Genomic DNA, 22,014 nt, shown 5'->3' on the forward strand with positions numbered 1-22,014 from the left:
ACTTTTGTTCCTGTATCAAGACAGTGTTTCTCTTTGGAGTGTGTGAGTGATGCCACTGCATGCCTGCCACTGTGCACCTCTGGGAAGAGCCTGGCTCCATCTCCTCACCCCTTCTAGCTGCAAGCAGATGTCCCTGAGTTTCCTCCAGGCTTAATGAAGTCCCTTCATCTCACCATGCACTGAAAATGTTTCCATTCAGAAGCGAGGGTGCTTTTATTCTTGGCTAGAGATTTACAGATTTGCCTGTCCTTGTTTCCACATCAGGGTTGGTAGCTTTTCAGGACTGGCATGCAAGACTGTACTCTGCTTTCCTAAATTAGAGACTCGGCATGCTGGTAGGAAGCCAGCAGGAGATGCTTCCTTTTTGGCAGGTGACAGTGCCAATCAACCTACAAGGAGTACCAGGCATCTGTGTGAATGTGTGGCTCCTGGCAAGTGTAGGTCCTGGGGCTCCTTCATTCCCAAATGCTGTCTTTCCCAAAATGCTGCAGGCCCCAACTCTTTTCTCTGCTTGGAAACCTGCCTGTAGTTAGTGCTGCCTGAGCTGCCTCGGTCACAAGGACTGAAATAGATGTAACCTTGTTTCCAAAGCATGCTGCAGTTATGTAAAGCATAAAAGGACTGTTCATCTCTTTGTGAAAGGCAATGGGAGTTCTTTACAATTTATTCAGGTTCTTGCTCTGCAAGTTAAAACTTACAATGTTAATAGAGGCTCTACCCTGACAGCCTTTAAATGAGAAGGAGGACAGACGACCTTTGTGGCATCTGCTCTGGGTTTCTGTAGCACAAGAAACATTACAGTACCATTTTTGGGAGAGAAGAGACGAATTTCTGGCAAAGGAGCGCAACTGAGTGAAACAAGCTGCTGGCTTGCAACATCCCCTCCTCAGTAGCAGAGATCTGATTTTGCTCTTAGATTTATTACAACACAGTAAAGTTACAGCTGAATTTCACAAAGAATGGACCCTTAATTCACAGTAAGATAAATGCGCCCTTTATTCTGCTTCAATATAGATCATTCTTATCTATATATTTGACATCCAGGTTCACTAAGTCCAGGGACCATTGTGCAGCAGAACTATAAAAGAACATTCGTTCTGATTTAGTTTTGTAATCAATCTGAGGCTGTTGGATCTAATTCAAGTCCATCTCAGTGTCTTAGTTTTTAGAAGAGTTGTTCTTATTTTATATCAGCATGTGTTAAAGAAAATATTGGCCTCTTTTCCTGGAGCTGGACTTGTGCAATGCTTACATGTAAAAATAATCCCACTGAGACCCCCCTAGCTGCTTTGATTGCAAAAAGCCAAATGTTCCTATCCACTATACAGCAAGAAAAGGAGCAGAGGGCTCTACAAACTGGAAGAAAGAACAAGACAAAAGCACAGATGAGATAGGAAAGAGCTTTGCCCCATATTCCTGGTAAGTTTGCAGAATTTCTTCCATATTTATGCTGCAATTTGAAATCTCTTCAGAGAAGCCAGCCAGCAGCCAGCCAGCCCTGGAAAAAGAATTACCTCTAACAACCAGCACGTTTTTTAGTCAAAGTTAAAGCTTCTTGCAGCAATGCCAGCAGCATGTAGTTGTAGCTGCAATTGCCCACTGCAGCCCAGAGCAGTAGCAAAGCAGCTCTGGCAGGCAGGACTTTTAAGAGCTGGGCTACCACTCCGTGGAACAGCGAGCAAGAGCAAAGCAGTGCCCCTGCCATGATGGACTGCCACAGCCTGCTGGCTGGAACAGGGCCCTGGAGCCCTTGTGTGAGGCTCCAGGGCTGTGGGGAGGGGAAGGTGAAGTCAGCTGAGCAGCTGCAATGCACTCTGCATGCCCTGGCCTTCCCTTTTTTGCTCCTGGGAAGTCTCAGGTTCGCAGCATGCACAGGCTCCATAACACTCATGCTATCACAAACCTCTTCTCACTCCAGGAAAGTGCTTTGGGTTTATGTCAGTATGCAGAGCTTTTGAGAACGCTTCTCCTTTCTACAAAAGTAGAAAGGTAGGAGGAATTTCACCAAGATGAGCAGGAACTAGCACAGAAGCAGAGAAATGACTCCTCACAGTTTCATGGGTGCTAAAGTCTGACTAGCTTTTGGCTGACAGCTAGAGAAAAAATGAGAGAGGTGTGCTTTCTTTGCCCCCTTTTGCTCTCAGGAAAGATCTTGAAAGAGATCATTCCAGTAAGAGTAGAAAACGGAAGAAAAGAGACAAGGGAGGTAGAATAGAGATGACCCCAAACTGACTGTTCACTCTCTCCTCTGTGATTCACTCCAACTCAGCCACTTGACCTGCAGACAACTCCTTCCAGCAAGGAGTGTGGGGGGGAAATCTCCTTTAGGGATGTCAGCATGGTGCTAATAATGCCAAGATTGTGGGTTCGATTCCTGTATGGGCTGTCCACTTAGGAGGGGTACTCAATGATCCTTGTGGGTCCCTCCCAGCTACAAATATCCTGTACTACTGTGATTTTTCTCTGAATAGAGAATGCTCAGTCATCTACAGTTTCCTCCCTCACTGTGAGAGAGATTACAGTCCAGAATGGAAACAGGAGACCTGTCATAGCAGTGATGGTGAATAGGGGAAGTTATTTCAGGCTACTGAAACAAATGTTGTAAAAAAAAAAAAAACACACCAAAATAAAAAAAAGAGCAACAAAAAAGAGAGAATCTGCCAGATCAGACAAACATGAGAGTCATTACTTCTCTGAGAAAAATTACCTGTGCTCTATCTGCTAGCTCAGTACCTCAGTGATGTGTGAACTTTCTCAAAAGCAAAGGAGCGATAGAATGCAAACAAGAAAAGAAGTAAGAACAAAACAATGAAGTTTTGTGTGACAGAAATTGGGGACTTTTGTGCTAACACAAAGTACTGATAGTCCTTTGCAATTTCCCTGCTTGGCATCAGCCCCTTGGTGTGGTCTCTCCTGTGTCACCAGCTGGCCATGAAGGGTTTCAGGCTGACAGCCAGCCAGAAGACCTCCACTGTAGTGGCCTTTGCAGAACGGGCTGGAGCTGGAATGCATGAAAGTGGAACTACTTTTCCTTTTTCATTTAAAAAGTAGCCCTTTCGCTTTTCTGAATCTGGGAAGAGACAAAGGTAAAATAAAATCTGGATCATAAGGATTACAAATTGTCAGCTCCAGTGAATTATCATTATCATGAATGTCATTATTTTTACTTAATGATGCATCTTAAAGAAACTACTAAATGTGCCCATTACTTTCTGTTAGAGCACATTACTGCATGGTAGAAGGTAGGATAATCTAACCAGTCTTCCTTAAATTTAGAATTCTTATATTTGGAAAACATTGCAATACTCTGAACTTCTATATGCAAGTTGTAACATTTATTGTACCTTACTATATTTTGCTCCATCTTAATACAGTTCTGCAGCAGTCAGCAAAGAGTCTATTCTGAGTTCCTCCCAGTTACAAGTTTTCCAAAGGAAATTCATTTTCCAGGGTCATTTTAAAAATATATTCCAAGCTGTTAGCGGATACTTTTCTTTGAACTGGTTTCAATCTTTGTTCTACAGCAGCCAACCCACTTGCAAAGAGTATTTCTAAGGCTTGTTATTCACATGCAAGATCCCAGCAACAGTACAGAACTCACTGAAGATGTGTGATATGGAATCACTTCCCCAGCAGACTGATCCTGCCCCTAGAAACTTGCCATTAAAGGTAATTACCTACATCCCCCATCTAGAAGTCTGCACGTAGAGGGAACACTAACTTTGAAGGTTCTCCATTTTATTCTCTGGGAATATTTGAGCAATTCCTATTTGCAGCAGCACTAAAGTGGCTATAGAAAGATGTATACCCAGTTTAAGTAATTGATCAAGAGCTAAGACTACTTTTTTTCATTCTCCAGTCAGTTCTCAGACATCTCTAGGTGATGAACATACAGTTAACCCATGGGATTTACAATTGGACCACATGCCTCAGATTCAGTTAAAAATGTTTTAGCTGCTGGACCACAATGTCATATTAAGCACATGCCAATTCCCTGAGCCACTGCCAACCCTCAGATAGGCCATTTCTCTTTCTAACCATGATAACTGACTGTGGATAGTGAGTGATTCAAGAGGGGAGCAGCAAGCACTGCATCCTGGCAGTGAGAAAAGCTAAACCTGTTCATTCCATGGCTAAATTTGTCCCTTTCTGCTATCAGCCAAGGGTGACAGATGAAACATTGTATTAACCTGATGTAATTAAAAGATAGACCTAGCAGGAGACAGTACAAGTGACAGCTGTCAAAACATAGCTCAGGCACAACATTTAAGCGTCTCTTATCAGTGTTTATTCATTCATAGGTTGGACTAATAGAGAAGAGCTTGTGTACAGCTGCAAGTGCATGTCTGTACTGGGGAAGACAAGTGGTCTTTGCAGGTTTCTCATGGAGCTGTGCAACACTGGTGCTGATTGTTAACACATCAGCTCAGTACTTTGTATCTAAGACTGGCTCTAGACAGTGTTTTATATTTAGAGTGTTATGCATGACAGAAGTGGATCCCTATGATTCTTTGCTCGGCAGTCCTGTTTCTCCATCTCAGTGATAACCAATGGACTTCACTCAGCACAAACTGACCCTTTGGATATCTTTGGCTTAGACCATTCCTAGCTGGATAGAGCTGCCTTTGTAGTTAAATACAAGTACTACAAGTGAGGAGTGTTTGGCTAGATTTTCCTCTTTGTAGCGGGGATGGTCAGGAAAACCACTCTCCTGTCTTACAGTAGTAGCTTGAGTGACTACTTGGCTGTCTTCAATTGGCAGCAGCATTCATCCCAGTTCTTCAAATTCAGTTCCTTAAGGAGAACTGTAGGATTCATTCCAAATTGAAAATGAGTCTCCCACACTTCAGTCTGAGGAACAAATTCTAGTGTCTAAGCCATTTCTCTGGCTCCAGTCACAGGGAATGCTTCCAAGTACCCTACACAGCCCAATACATGCTCCCCTTGCAGACCACACGTGACTCAGCAACACAGGCTTGCCATTCCTGTTACAGTTCCACTCTGACACAAAGAAGGCAAAGGTTACCCTTAGATGGATGAAGCTAAATGTCATACTAAACTATAGAAATATATTCAATGAAATTTCTAAAACTTCTACTTCCTGAAATGCTATTAAGGCAAGGTCTGAATTTCTGCATCCATTTTTGGTAGCCCTCTTCAAGGAAGAGATCTAGAGAATAGCAGGTTATGATCAAAGGAATGGGAGAGATTTAATCTGGAAAAGAGAAGGCAGAGGGAAAACTATAAGCTTTATGCACATAAAATGCTACTGTAAAGCAGGGAACTCTTCCCAATGCCTGTTGCAATAGAACAGAATTAATGGCTTTGATTGCACAAGGGAGATGCAAATTTAACATAATGAAAGCTTTCTAGTGGGAAAGTTTAGCACTCAAAGACTGTATGTGGGAAATGTGGACCCTCCATTAGAGCAGGTTTTTAAGAAGAGATTAGACAATTATCTGGTCAGAACAGTTAAGGGAAGTGGATTCAAGAAGCTCTCACAGTATCTATTGATCCTATATTTACAGTCCTAGAAAAGATTTTTTTGTGTTGTTTCAGTGGCAACTGTCTGGTTCAGACTCCTGCTGACAGGGATGACATTCAAGAAAAGTGATGGGTAAAACACCTTAAAATGGATGTTTCTACATTTGCTTGCATACTACTGGGATGACTGAAACTCTGCAAACTTCAGCATGTGAACCCACCAAAACAGGGCTCTTTTGATTCAAAATGTGTGAGGCTGTAAGTGGAAGAAGGTATGGATGTTAGGCATCATGAAACCTCAATCCTGGAAGCTTCTGACTGGTTTCCCTTTTGATTTTATGATCACAATAAGGTTTAGATAAACAAGCACAAATATGAAATAGAAAGAAAAAATTATATGCTTTTAAAATACAAAAACTTAATTTGAGCACACAGGACGCACTTATAATGATCTCAGATATCCACAAGCCTCACTCATGCAGGTAATCCCCTGAAACCTGAAGGTACAGAACCCACAAAGAAACAGCACAGCTCATCAACATGGGAACCAGGACTGTGAGATTTGCAAGGCCAAGGCACCAGTGCATAACAGTAAGCTACTATTCTTGCATTACATCCTGGTAACTACTGGCTGCTGGAAAAAGGAATATGCTATCTGGAATGAAAATAAGAGATTAGGCAAAATTTATTTTGCTGCTGCCAATGAAATCAGCAACACAGGAGGCCAGATGTTAAAAAAAGAACATGTGTCAATATGGGGATATGCAGGTGTTATCTTTTAGCTCTGGGTGTTCCCCACTGCTGTATGTAATTTAAAGATCTGCTGCCATCAATAACTTATCCATCCAGTCTTGTGCTATTGTTACATTTTACTGTTCTTATTTTCAAGGACAGTTTCACATTTTGAGATGTATTTTTGTAAGGGAAATCCCTGCCATACTTTTCCTGTAGTGCTTTATTTTCTTCTGAACTTTTGACCTCACTATAAATGGATTTTTGGTTACAGTATTCAATTTATGTATCAAGACAAGGTCTCATCTGAAACTTCCTTATCATTCCTTTCCCACACCTCCTCCCCTAGGCTTCACACTAGATTTCAGGATTTAATTATTTTTTTTTACCTGACAGTACAAAGTGAGCCACTCTTTGGAAACTCTTCTTGCAGGGGAAAAGGAGTTTTAGTGGTAGTCTGACATGCCTTCACAAAGCACAGACCCAAAGCATCCCTGTTTTATGACTCCCATTTGCCCATGCAGCACACATCAGATGCTCAGCAAGGGATCTTCTGGTGTCAAAGTATAATTCCCACTGTGGGCATTAAATGAGATTAGCAGGTGGCAAGAAGTTCAAAGTAAATGAGAGACTGTTGATTATACAATATGTGGTTAAACTGCAAAACATCTTGGCAGAAATAAGTGTAAAAGTGTGTATATGGTCAAAATTGGAAAATTCACAATGAAAATCTATCAAGGATTCCTGAACACAAAGTTACCACCATTGCATTTAGGGAATACCTGAACCATAAATCCCTGGATTTTGGGGGAATATTCTGTGGAGGGATCACTACAGGCTTGCTGTGCTCTTATATTCCTCTCCAGGCTTCCCCAGCTGGCTATCACCAGTTACAGGATGGTGATTAGGTGAACCTTTCTTTTGTCTTTGGGTGGCTCTTTGCATTTCTTACACAGAACTCCTTACAGGTGACAGAAGGTGGACTCTGCCCCATTTGTTCCTGTTTCATGCAAGCAGATTAGTCTCAGCTACAAAGTGGACAATACAATGCAGGCCCCAGCAAATCTCAGGTATGGAGCACAGGGCCTGCTCCTTGCTGCGAGTGCAGCCTCTCACGTGCTTGCAGCAGAGACACACCTGGCTCAGAGTGCCCCACGGCGCATCCAGCCAGCCTCAAGGGCAATGGCTGTGCTGAGTGCCTCCATCTGGCACAGAATCATAGAACCTTTGCTTTGGGGTTGGGTTGGAATGGACCTTAAAGTTTAGCTGGTTCCAACCCTCCTGTCCTCACTTTGGGGTTGGAACTGTGCAATACTGGGCATGGGGACACCCTGGAGCATTGCAGTGTGGGAAGTATCTTGGCACAGGACACTGCTCAGGAAAGGCATACAGCAGTCAAAGGCACGCTCCCAGCTGCAGCCTAGCACGTGTCCCCACCTCTTCAGATCAGCAGTGTGACTGTTCAGAAACCCCTTAGGTCCAGAACCTGTGCCTCAGTTTCTCCTGAAAGTAATGTAGGCACAAATAATTCATGATATCACATCTTGAGCTTGACATACTTTCAAAACCACTCAAAACCAAATAAAAACCCCCTTGCCATAGCAACTACCCTACTGTTAACCCAAAGCTGAGGCTTTTAAAATCTGTGGTCCTGGGTATTTAGATGCACTGTCATTCCTACTGATACCAGCCACATCCCTTAATTGAAAGTCATGCACAGCCCATACATGGTGGGTAGAAAGAACCAAGAGAAGAAGGTCTCCACTAAGGAAACCACCAAACCATTCCTTCATGAGCTGCAATGAGCCTGCCTCACACAGCGTAACTGTAGGCAGAGAGACAGCTCTCTCCAGACCTGTTTAAAACACAGTGCAGAGATTAAACAACTGCCTACCCTTTTTTTTTCTTTTTTTGGCTCTCCTGCCTTCTCTCTTATACAATGAACACCATGGAACAAAGAGTGCAGCCAAAACAAACATCACTTAGACCAAGAACTTGATGTCAGAGAGTTGAAAGTGAAGCTCCCAAATTCAGAAGAAAACACCTACTAGAGTTCTCTTCAAGAGCACTATTGGGATGATGACTTTTGCTTCAGCCTACAACAAAGGAACAACCACACACCATCAGTTACAAGCCCAGTCTTGAGATGAGGAACCTGGTCCCTGTCAGGAGGTCTATGCTGCATCACTTCCTCAGGAGATCAGCAGTGAGAGCAGCACCCACCCCACGAGCATCTGATGGCTCTTGTTAGAGAATACATGAGCCCCAAATTACTAACTTGAGAGATGGAAATCAGTGGAAACAGTTTATGCAAGCCTCTGTGATCTAAGTTGCCATTATTGCATTAGGAGAATTCATTAGTCATATCATTCTGGGGATGCTGTGCCAGCTTGTGTTCAGCCTCAGAGCCCTCATCAAAATATGCTATTTGGAAAAGCCAATTTCAACCGTTTCCTAAAGAACAAACCCTTATTTGTGCATATTTACCCAAACAGACTTAAAATGAATTCCCAAGTCTTTGCAGACTTCACACAATTCATCAATTTCTCATGATCAGTCTGGGGAGGTGCAGAGGAGGCTCATGGTACTTTCATGTTTTCTCATTAAAAAACACCCATTGGTACATTAATAAGACAAGAGCATCTCAGCAGGACATCTAGCTATGTGACATTTCAAGCCTTTTGAAGAAAATGCACAGAAAGGAAATGAACCCCAGCAGTTACAGCCAGCAAGACAACAAGTAAATGAGCTTTTCGTGTGGAGAACAAAGAGAGAGGGTGTCAGGAATGGATGAAGTGAAGATATGACAGAAGAGGGGAGATCATTCTGCCTGAGAGCCTCATTAGTATCAACAGACTGGAAAGAATGAAAGACTTCAGAGGTCAAGCTGTCCTGATGTGTCCATCTCACTTAGGCTAGGATAAAAGCCACCAAAAAACCACTGTTTCATTCTTTCCTGTGTATCACACCCACTACTGAGCCCCATTCCGAAAGAGCTAAACAAACTGTTTACATTTTTTGAGTGTATGTATTACACTGTGTTTATTTTTAAAGTTTTAGTTTCAGAGTAGCCTTGCAGGGTAGGACAAAGGTGGAGTAAACCCTGCCTCATGGAGTAAACTCTAAAAAAAGTATTCCTTAAATTTGTTACATATCTCAATTTTTTTTTTTTTGCAGAGATGCCTCTTTATTTGGGTGTACCATCTACGTGTGGTAGATGTGGTAGATTATCTTTCCCTTCTTTCAAACAAACTTTGTCTGAAACCACACAAGCTATGCCTACAACAGCTACCAGCACTTAATACCCCCTTTGATGCCACTGCCATATTGACCAGCACTTCTCCACTGGGAGCAGCTATTAAGCTCCACCAGACTGTGAGAGTGAAAAGCATCTGCAAATATTGGCTACAAGTCTAAATCCTGACCCACCTGCTCTAGAGCATGAGCAGCTGCTGGCAGTAAAAGCAAATAAATGCATGCTTTCCAGAAATATGTCCTAATAGTGAAAAATTGTCTTTAAAACATGGATTCAGCTCTTCAAGGCTGCCTTTCTATATAAGCCCCTGAGTTTGAGAAATACAGGTTTAGTGTGTACCTGGGTGAGTGCATTCCCCACCTTGCTGAACCTCCTTCACCTTTATTCAAAAGGGTTTCTCCCTCTGGCAAAAGGAGAGCAGAAGTCTTTCATGTATTCACTTCAATAGTTCCCATTTATTCCCGTGTGCTTGGCAGCCATCCTTCCAAGTAGCCTCCATAGTTTGTTAACATACTGGATTTATTCATCCCATTTTACAGTTTGTTGAACTTTCCCTTAAACTCTTCTCTTCAACCAAGAAATTCAACTTTTAAAGTCAAAGGTAGAGAAACATCTTAATGCCATATATTTTCCACCACCTGCCCCCAGGCCTTTTACATATATTTGCATATTTTTGGCATAAAACTTTTTTGGGTAGTGCCCATAAAACACATCATATTCTTGTGGGTTTTTTTAAACTTTGGGTTCTTTCCATGTAGGAATAAAATACTCTCACAGAATGCCACATAGCATAACCAAACCTTCCAATTTATTGTGCTGTTTGGGAAATTTCCACTCAACAAACTGGACAGTGCCTTTTTTAGGAGTCATAGAAAGGCTGAAGTACACCAGTACAACACACATTTCCAAAGTATTTTTATCACAATCTTAAAACATCCACATTTCATTTCTATCAAGGGAAAGGGTATTTTACTTGCATGACTTGTCAAATTGCCTTCAGATTTTTTTTAAAAAGTTTAAAAATGCTTCAGTACTATAATCTTTTAAAACATATCTCCAAAAACAAATTTCAATCCATATGGATACATTTTTTTTTCAAACAAAGGAAACCAGAAACTGACATTGCTGGAACTTGCCATAAAAACAAAATCAACCCCAAAACAAACAAAAACCAACCATCCAACACAAACCAACAATAACAAAAATAACCCACAAAACCAACCTGCATTGTAAAAGGTAAAAATTCAGAAATTTTCATTAAAAGATCTGGTTTTCATCTCAAAAAAGTTTCCTACATAGTTTTGGGACTTGTGACTTTTTATGGTTGTATGCTTTCCATAAAAATCAAGCATTTTCATGGGGAAAAAGCAGTTCCCTGACCAGTTCTTTAGAGCACCTTGTATTATCTGTCCATATTTGTCACACATAAGACAAGAATAAAGATATCCCATAGGTGGATTCTTACATACTGACTATAATATTAGGAAGCAGGGGCAAATAACTAATTTATGAGCTGATATTTATTATCTTTTCAAAGTGATTAGGAATGTGTTTGTGAAGTAATGGAACTCACTAGCGTTAAGGAACCTTTTAGCACACCCAGCCCAAAGCACAGAATTCACATCCAGAAAACCCAAAGACAACTAACAGAAAAAAGTATGTGGATGGGAGACATTTGGAAACAGTATTCCTATATCAAAGCTAAGTTGGAAGAAAATAAATACTTGGCTTTTATTTTGGTCTGACATTAAGAAACAAATGGGATTTTTAACAAAGTACTTCAAGTTGACCCTTTGGTATTAAACTGCAAATAAACTTTCAGTAAGAACTCCCACAAATCCAATATTATATCTGCACTAGTGCTGACAGTCACCAGAACAGCAGTTTATAGTACATTGGGCTGGCATACAAGACCTACAGATAATAAAGGAAATGTATTTCCAAAAACCTATAACCTGCAAAAAGAATTGTTTAAGTCATATCTAAGCTTGTTTTCCTTAGATGCAGAATCAGAAAATACTATTTCCTGTGTCAGCTCCTAGAGAAGCAGTATTCACATTTTTCTTCCTCAGTTATATTAATGAGGTAATAAGTATGTTAATAATAATGTTCTTCTTACAAAATTCTGATTTGCTGCATTGTCACCAAAAATTCTCTACAGATACCAAATATGCCGTTGGTTTTGATGCGTAATCAAACTAAAAAGTCCACTGAATTATTTAACTTCCATTAAAAAATAAACTACTTTTGGGGTAGTTTAAGGAAGGTGACAGTTCATTACTACTCTAAGGTGCAATTTGAGCAGCCTCCACACCTCTGGTTAAGGGCAACAAGTGCTTCTACTCCTAAGCAGAGAGACTGAATGAAGAAATTGCCTACTAGGGTGCCAGGCTGTGGAGGAACTTCTGGTGTACCTGACATTTAAACTAACACTTCCAAATTGTTTCCCATCTAGAACTGAATGGCACTATTTGGATACTAAATTGGAATCCAAACCACACCTATTGTTCTTCCAGTAGTCTGAACTGTTTATAATAACCCCCTTCAGATCCTGAAAGCAGACATCACTTCCTATGAAGGCACAAACACACATTTTTCAAATACCCGCAAATTATCCTTGTAGCAATTGGAAATGGCTGCAGGAACAAGTCCAGAGAAGAGATATTATGAAGCTGGTTAAAAACAAGGAAGACAAACACTGCACAGCAGCACACAACCTGCTCTAGAGAGCAGCACCTCTGGGAGGAGCTCTATCATGCTGAAAATTGTAGTATGGTGCTGTCCCAGAGAGTTAACACATCAAACAGCAAGAAGAAAAACATGGCACCAAATTATACTGGTCTCATCTGCTGTATGCTGAGAGTACTACCTCCCTCTAAACCACACTCTTCTGAAGAAATGTTTTATGACTATTTTCCTACTTTTCACTCTTTATTCTTTAATTGCTGATGTATGGGAAGTTTGAACTATCCACTGCCAGTTTCAAGAGGCATCTAGTTTACATTTGAGTCAGGCTATGTGTATCCTACATATGTCCTCTACATACCTTTTCAAAATCTTGGACAATTTAAATAAATTTAAATTTTTAAATAATGATGCCAGATGCCACTGGGTAAGTGAAGAAGACCTTCAAGATATGTCATTATACAGTTTTTCTCCTAAGTGTACTCCTGTTGTCTAAAATGGCACAAGTCTGTCCCACAGTTTTATTTTTCTTGTGGAGACACTAATAAGGGGTGTCTCTCCATCCTCCTTGGCTTCTTCCTGAAGCCTGTATGATTATTATGCCCCTGAGATCAGTGCCCTCCTGCCAATCTGCCTAAATGCATTGGTCCACTTCAAAAGTTGTTCACAGAGCAAGCAGACATGATCCCAAAAACCTGTTTGACTTAGGAAACAATGCTGTAAGAAGACAAGAGAGCTGTGTAGAGGTAAAAGATACTCTAGTACCCCTTCACACTGCACTGAGAGAGATGTTAAAAAAATCCAGTGCCAGAAACACTTTCAAAATCCAGTCTGAGAAAGCAGCATGACACAGCACTTGCGTCCCCAAATAAAGAACCTCCTGAAGATTTTTCTACAGCCACACCCCTCCACAGGATTTGTGGCTGCTGTGATATCTGGCAAGGAGCCAGAACCAGCAAGCCCCCTCACAGAGTCACCCCCAACCTAAACCAAATAGACTTTTACAGCAGGACTGAATTGTTATTTCTCAATTAGGAACAGGACTTGCAATTTCTATAATTTGTCTGCCTTTTCCTTGTTATGTACAGGCATTCATCTTTGCTTTTACTTAAATAGTATCTTCCCTGGATGAAGGGGCAGGAAATATTTCTTAACAATCTACACCACACTGTTCTTCAAAGCTTGCAATAAAATAGCAATAAAACTGGACCCTAAATGGTCAGTATTAAATGAATTCACAGGAGGTCTCTAAAGCCCAATACAGTAAATCCGTATGTACTGTGTGACAGAGACCCCACAATTGTGGAAAGCTCAGAAAGTATTGATGGAAATTTCTGACAACTGCTGGCATAGGCAAGGACTTTTTGTCTACAGAGACAGAAAAGCAAGATAAAATTTCACTTCCTTCACAGACTTAAGACAGTGAGAACTAAACGTAAATCCTCTGTACCAGAACAGAGAAGAAAAGTTGTTGGGTTTTTTTCATATCCTCACCCCACAAGAAAAAGCATGGAATATTTTAACTAGATGTGTAGGCCTCTGTGGATAACACATACTGGTTTGAGGACAGTCAGTCTCTGTTAATGGGAGTGAACTCACAGCCAAGCAGAGCTGGCTGTGTGTAGTGCTCTGTAGTGTTGGCCTTTGAGGAACACTGATGAAAGGCTGGGGACAAACCATTTAGCCATGGATGCTTAAAAGAACAGGGGAGGGAGAGTTCTGAAGAGCTGCTGTTTTCATTTACAAGCCCTGACAGGTCATAAGCAATACTGTTGCTTTAACTTGTGGTTTCTGTAACAAAATCAGACTGCTCAAGGTAGTCAGACCATTTGTCCACAACACACACTGGGAGCCAAGGACAAGCCCCACATGCAGTGCAAGTAAGGTTAGCACTGCAAGATACCTTTCTGTAACTTGGAGCCTTGTTGCAATACAAAGACTGTGCTGTTTCTCTCTTCTGGAACTGCAATTTGCACATTAAACACAAACCTAGAGCAGATAATACCAAGTCAGGTCATTTATAGCTTTGGCATCTCTATTGCAACTGTAGAGATGCATTCCCTGTGAACTGCTCAGCTCTCAGACAGGATCAGCCCAGGACTGAACAGTGGGGAGAGAAGAGCAGCACTATCAAGCACAGGAGACACCATCCTTTCACTGCAGCTAGGACCATGGGAAACCAGAGACACAAGTAACTTAGAAACTACAACATAAGCCACTACATCCATGAAGCTGAATGGATGATTTTCTCCTCTTCTGCATCACAGAATACTCTGAGTTGGAAGGGACCCAAAAGGAACATCAACCCCTGCAAACCTGGCATTATTAGCACCATGCTCTAATCATCTGAGCTGATCTCAGGGTCTGCATGATCACCTTAGCCTTGAAACATGACTAACATGTGAACTGAACACAACACTGAACAGGACTGTATTAAAAAGAAGGACAAGAGTCTCTTGGAGACTTTCTCAGAGCCCACTCATTCAAAATGTTCAAAGGGAAAATGGCTTTTACTGCACCACTCTCTTGTATGATTCTGGGCAGCCTGGGGAAGCTACTCACACAGCTTTGAGAATTAATACATTTTCCCACATTGAGGACTTTACTACAGAAACCATTTCATCCAAACCAAACTGATTGAAAAAACACTGGTTTTACAACCCAAACAAACAAAAACCTTGCTGTGATGAGCCATCAGCAAGTTAGTCCAGAAAAAATATTAAAAGATTTATGCTACAATAGTGACTCATAAAAGTAGGAGAGATTACTCTGACAGGGAGTAAAGTGTTTAGCTAAAATTACAGATAATAAAATAATTCCCTTCAGAGTTATTTTTCTATGAGCTAGAACAGATGCAACTAAAGTTGCTACAATAATGGATGATTTGGTATCTTTAGATTATTGTTTCAGCTAGGTCAGGCTCAAGCTGCTTCTGGATCCTACCAGAACTTTTTCTGTGCCCAGTGCATTGATGAGATGTTTTCTTGTGGATGGCATCTTTTCAGCACAGCAGGCAGAAATAAAGCAGAGAGTATAAGTCAGAACAAAGCAGTGGGGAGAGAAGGGAGAAGACAAGAAAGGAGAAGTGGGGAAGAAAGCAGTAGCCCCGATGAGACACATTCCATCTTGCAAAATTAAACATGATTTTTATTCTCCTGGAGCTCCCTCTTGCATTGTTGAGAACTCAGTATAACAGAATATTCTGAGTTAGAAGGGACCCACAAGAATCACTGAGTCCAACTCCTGGTCCTGCACAGGACAGCCCCAAGAGCAACACTATGTGACCACGTGTACTGTCCAAACACTTCCTGAACTTTGTCAGGCTTGGGGCTGTGACCCCTTCCTTGGGGAGCCTGTTCCAGTGCCCAAGCACCCTCTCAGTATAGAACCTTTTTCTAATATCCAAAACTTGGATGGCTTCAGGCCATTCCCTTGTGTCCTGTCACTGGTCACCACAGAGAAGAGATCAGTGCTTGCCTTTCCACTTCCCCTTACAAGGAAGTTGTAGACTGCAGTGAGGTCTCCCCTCCAGGCTGAACAGACCAAGTGACCTCAGCTGCTCCTCAAATGCCTTCCCCTCAAGGCCCTTCACCATCTTCATTGCCCTCCTTTGGGCACTCCCTAACAGTTCACTTTCTTTCTTATATTGTGGCAGCCAGATCTGCCCCCAGCACTCGAGGTGAGGCTGCCCCAGTGCAGAGCAGAGCAGGACAATCCCTCTCATGCCTGGCTGGTGATGCTGAGCCTGATGCCCCCAGAACAGGGTTGGCCCTCCTGGCTGCCAGGACACTGCTGGCTCTTGTTCAACTTGTCATCAACCAGGGTCCCCATGGCCTTTCTGTGGCGCTGCTTTCCAGCATCTCTCATTCCCCAGTCTGTCCATACATCCGGGGCTGCCCCATTCCAGGTGCAGAGTCCAGCACTGTCCCTGGTTGAACTTCATATGGCTGATGATTGCCTGGCCCTCTGCAGGGCCTCCCAGCCTTCAAGGGAGTCAGCAGCTCCTCCCAGCTTCACATTGTTTGTGAACTTGCTCAGTATCCCTTCCAGTCCAGCATCCAGGTCATTTATGAAGATGTTGAAGAGTGCACGGCTGAGGATGGAGCCCTGTGGACTCCCACCAGTGACAGGTCACCAGTCTGATGTCACCTCATTCACTGTAACCCTTTGTGCTTGACCCTTTGCACCAGCTCACCCATCTCATTATGTGTTTCTCCAGCTGTGTGCTGGACATTTTGTCCAGAAGGATCCTGTGAGAGAATCAAAATCTTTACTGAAATCAAAAAAGATTACATATATTGGCTTCCCTTGATCAATTTGGTGGGTTACCCTGTCATACAAGGAAATTAGGTTTGACAAGCAGGACTTCCCTCTCTCAGGAAACCATAGTGGCTGTGAGACATGTCACTCTTATCAAATACAAGCCTATCTGTGGGAAGAACACCAGAGAATATATTGTCCCCTCACACCAGTAGAACCCCATGTAAGTAACAAAGTCATCATAGAGCAGAATGTGTCCCACAGACATCCATCTCTTTGGGGAGAAGAGGGGTTACTTCCCCTTACCACCGCAAGTTACATTGCTGAAGCAACTGCAGCCCTTGCTTTCAGTTTGTTATTGCCAGATTTGAAAGTACTATACTCTTACACTGAACAAAATCAGCTTGAAAACTACAGCTACAGAAGATCTGAAGAATGAGAAGAATCATAACAACCTCTGAGTAGTCCAGAAATGCTGAACAACCTTTCCCAAATTAGCAGTATCAAATTCTTTCACAAACTTTGTACACACAGTTTAAGAGGTTTGGATTTCATCTCCAATCTGTTACATTACAAGTAACATGTCAGCATTCACTGGAATTTGCAGGACTCTCCACAAGGGCTAAGAAACAGTCCAGGGAATCACTCAAGTGTTGCTGAAAAACAGTAGCAAGAACTTGGTGATCTGCCAGGTCTCACTGGAGATCCAGTGAGGACACAGGTGATCAGGATGAGCAGAGACCAATCTAAAAAAAGTAATACTGCTTTGAGAGATGAACCACAGTGAGGGAGAGTGTTTCTATTCCTTCCAACACAGTGGAAGTATTCCAGGGATCTGCACTTTTAAAAGTAGTTTTTTACTTTCAGTAAAATTGAACCTTGGAATTTTCTGTAGAGTAGGAATGCACATCAACTACAAGTAAGTTTAAAACAGAAAACACTCTTCTAGTCCGAGCAGACACACTCACACAACAATTCCCAAGTCACTTTAATAAGCTGCAGTCAAAACTAATTGTATGGAGAAGTGCACAATCAGATTTAAGGTCTTGGAAGTGATGGAAAATCCAGCATGACTGCTACGACCCAGGAGCTAATTACCATCCCATTAGAAAATCTAGCACTCTATTTCTAGTATGAGTTCGTCCAATTCCCCTATTACAGCTCATTAAAACTGCCATACTACAAATCTTCCTGTGTGTATTAAGATTGATATGTCACCTCAAGTCACCTCAATGGGTAAATCTGAGAGCTTACCTTTTATTTTGGGGGACGTAATGAGTTTTCTATACCACTTTTCTCTCATCTCTTCCTTCCTAAGCGTATTAACACCAGCACAGATGACCCAGTAACAGGCAGAATAATAATGGCAGAATAAGAATGTGCTTTTCTATCCCTGCTCTGGATTCCTTATGCTACACAGCCTATAAGGACTGTGATAGCTACTCAGTCTCTAGGAGTATGTGTTCAACCAACTACCCCTCAACCCCTGGCCCTTCCCTGCTATTTCTGAAGCTTTCTTTCTCAAGATGCAGCCCCCACTGTGCAAGTGGGATCAACATCTTTGTGCTTCTGAAACACACAAGCTTTTATTTTTCATGTGCAAATGCTCTTAGTTTATAATGCAATACCTTCTTCATTTGTTTTATCCTACCAATTTTATTGTCTCCAAACTTCCATGCAATGCCTTATATTTTCTTCATGCGACAGAGGGGAACTAATTCTATAGATGAGAGAATTACTTAATCTTCCTTAATCTTAAAAAACTGTAAGCAAGACTGGTAGATTTTCTGTACAAAAGATGGCCAGCAGCATAAAGGACACCAGTGTTATTGACAAACGTGCCTCAGTTCCACCAAGATATCAGACACAGGCAAAAGCCTATTCCTCCATTCACTCCTCATAGCTCATTTTGATTTATTTTGTTTTTAAAAACAACTCAAGCCTCACAGTTCTTCTTTAACTGAAAATCTACCAATAGTGATATTTGGTGGCTACAATGTGCGATAAGCATATAAAATTCATAGCTAATGCTAATTATAAAGAGCTTAATTTGGGAGCTATGTATGCTCTGGACCATAGGATATCTAGGAAAGAAGTAAGGAGAAAAATTACTATCACCTTTATTATGAACTATGCCCCCAAACAGCTTTTTTTATAAATACAGACTTTTCAAAATCACATAAGCTTTTACAAAAAGAGGAAAGTTACTATTTCTGATGAGCTTTTGTTGTGGTTGGGTTTTGCTTGTTTCATTTAATGCCATTTAGCAAATCCTTTTGACAGAAAGCTCCTCAGGAAAGTCAGAATTGGTCTTCTACCACATCTGTATTTTTATGATAGGAAAATACTAAGAAATGTATAAAATTTATTGTCTGTCTGCCACTATTTTAAGTGTAGCTTGCCACCAGTTCTTTCTTTCAAATTATGTTCTGCAACACATGAAGAATACTGGAGGAGTAGAATGAAAGAAACGGATTACCCTGAACAAAAAGTTTCACTGATTTGCATTTCCCTCAATTTGAATGTTTCAAGCTGATTATTTTTCTAAAGTCTGTTTTTCTCCAGATAATTATTTTCCTCATATGCCTCTTAAATAATTCTTTTCCATACTCAAGGACAACACTCTTTAGACATTTTATTAGCAACTCATCCAGTCTGTCATCAGGATCCCCCAAAACTGGACCAATACTGTAGTTCCTGGTGACTCACTGCTTTCCAGTTTTCCTGGGCACTCCAGTGTATGTTCATGTTCAATGCACTCCTACACTGGTGCAGCTTCAGTGCAGAGCAAGAGAGAGCACAACAGCTGGGATGATCCCTACTGTATGAGCCTAAGTGCCCAATGTGTCAGACTGGCAAAGGCAAAGAGAGACAGAAGTTGGGATACAATCTTGGAGGTCCTCTGTTAGCCTAAATCTGCCCCTCCATCACACAGGACACAATATTCAGAAGAGATGTTCTTACAATCCTACATGAATTAAAGGCAGGGAATAGAAGATGATTTTCTGTCATCACACAGCCAAACTTCCTGCTCAGAGGCCACATTCTGTCTCTTATTTTGGTTTTAGTGATGCTGTAAAATGCATAGTCTATTACCAGGCAAAGGAGAAGGAAGCAATTTTAAAACTGATTCTGTGTGAAAAGAAGAACAAAGAGAAAGCAAAGAAACCAACTTTTCACACAGTATAATTATTCCAGAATTCCACATACATCTAGTGCACCATAAACTGTAATTGTGGGATAAACTATAATTCATGGTTTTTTAAATTTCTAAGCACAGGAAATTCTCTCTCCTTGTACCCTATTCTCTCCTTGCCTTGCTTCTACTCTTGGCAGGGAGAAGCAATTCAACATAAGAAGCATCAAAGGAATAAGAAGTCAGAGTTCAATGGTTTCTACAAGATAATCAGTGCCTCACACTTGCTAGAAACTAAGATGAGAGGATTAAAAAAAAACCCAAATCCATAGTTTTGAAGCAGTAAGTAGTTCATAAAAAGTTGCTTTGTGGAGACAGAAAATCATTTGGAAAAACTTCTTCCCATGGGTTTTATTGCATCTTAATGAGAAGCCTTTATGACGAGCAAGTCAATACCTACAACAAAGAGGAAGATACATCTAAAACTTCAGGTACAAAACTAGATTGCACTTTTCAGTAAGAATAATATAGCAATCCAGCAAGTTTTAACAGTGCAAATGGGGAAAGACTGCTTACATTAAGTGGCATTGTGCTTGTGCACTACTTATAAACTCTAACTGTTTAAGTATGTGCAATACTTAGGGATTATTCTGGCAAAACAGAAAAAGCCTCAGTAACACCTACAGACTCCTTTTTAATTCCTCTAGGTGTCCATAAAAGTAAATTGAATAATGAGTAGTGTTTGCCACACTATGATCTCTGCTGGATTCAGTCCTATTTATATGCCATTGTGAATTACTGACACACTGTAGCAGTATTTTTCTGTGTATGATAAAGATAAAACACAACATGTAATTTGTTGACTCATCCTCCAAAATCAATTAATCTTCCTTAAATGCTGTTTGCTTTGGAGAAAAAGTAACAAGGAAAAAGAATAACATCATGATGAAGTTATTCAAGTATTAAGGTCACCATTATGGAAAAAAATGATCCAAATATATTGCGTAATGCTCACATCTCCATGAAAGTGTACTTAGAGCTATGAAACTTGACAGGCTAGAGACACTGTTACAAGGTTAAAAAATTCTATACATTCAAGGAAATCATTTAGAATCTGCACTCATGGCTCCATCCTGACCTGCAAACCTCTGACTCTGTACACTGAATATCTCAGCTGAAAAAATAAAACTCCTCATTAGAAGATGAACTTTCCTAATACTGACCTGACTAGCCAAGAAAGGTTTAAAATAACTTGTCATCCCAGGGAAAAGAAAGAACTGACTTTAATAGGACTTGAGTGAGGAGAGACAAATGGAAGAGTGGCCTATGGATGTTGTGTGCAGTTTGTTCATTGTTTTGAGTGTTGGTGTTACATTGCTTACATTGGGATGATAGGAAGCGAGGTAGATCCAAGATGACCCAAGGTATACATGATGAGAACTGCTAGGAATATGACATATGGAGTGGAGAGCACTGAAGTTGTTTCCACTTTATTTCACTTGATTATACGATACAGCTATCTGTATTTCCCTTAAATGTTCCTTTTCCACTCCAAGGAATACCCTCCAGAATTTTGAACTGTAATACTCCTATGCAGATAAATATATTCAGCATATTAGGAAAGTCTTCTTCTACTGACAAGATAATCCTCATCAAATCAAACTGTTTTTATGAATTCCACAAGCCAAATCTGATGTCACCCTGAAGTCAGACTTCTTAAGGGCAGCAAAAAACATTTCAATCAACCATTATTTTCATCATGCCTCACCACAGAAAAGCAACTTGAGCCACATGCTGCAAACAAGAGTTAAATTAATTTGGGGATTTATTTAGACTGGTAAAGAATATTTTTTAAACTGCCAACAGACATCTGTTTTGATACTGACAACCATTCATTAGCCTTGGTGTTTGCCAGCATAGTGCAGCAGCTGTTATTTTCTTGTTATATATTTTCATAAAATGTGGTCATTGTTTAAGCCACATTCTAACAAGGACTCAGAATTAAACTGAACTAGGTAAATTAAATTTGAATGTTATTCTCCAATGTGAATTAATTACAATGACACATTGAAGTGAGAAGAAATAATTAATGTTCTGCAAATAGTTGCAAAATGGTTGCAATGTTAACCTTTGGCTGATGGTTATGCACAAGTGGAAATAAGAATATACTGAAAATGCTTGTTATTGTGTCTCTGAGCATTCTCTTATAACATAGATGGGTGGATAAATAATGTATATATGACAGAAGCACACACATCTCTACACATATAAACACAGTCAGGGATTCAAATTTTGAGTTTTTATCCAAGCCAACATATTTAGTGGGAAAGAACAAAATAATTCAAATAAACAGGAAATCTCTGTCTTTTCTCTGTCTCTCTAAACTGACATGCAGTCAAGATTCAGACAGCTTCCTATTTCTCTTCTGATACAACAAATGGTGAGATGTAATTAAGAAATT

At 40.8% G+C, this 22,014-nt stretch overlaps 1 long non-coding RNA gene across 1 annotated transcript in view; it reads left to right on the forward strand.

Moving 5' to 3' along the window:
- The first annotated feature begins 1,312 nt into the window (after positions 1-1,312).
- LOC132071322 (uncharacterized) overlaps positions 1,313-22,014 on the forward strand; it is a 29,256-nt gene continuing 8,554 nt past the window's right edge. The window contains exon 1 of the long non-coding RNA XR_009418093.1: positions 1,313-1,419. This is a non-coding gene — a long non-coding RNA (uncharacterized LOC132071322). The remainder of the gene's footprint in view (positions 1,420-22,014) is intronic.

The sequence above is a fragment of the Ammospiza nelsoni genome, chromosome 3 (assembly GCF_027579445.1).
Source record: "Ammospiza nelsoni isolate bAmmNel1 chromosome 3, bAmmNel1.pri, whole genome shotgun sequence".
NCBI classification, from domain to species: domain Eukaryota; kingdom Metazoa; phylum Chordata; class Aves; order Passeriformes; family Passerellidae; genus Ammospiza; species Ammospiza nelsoni.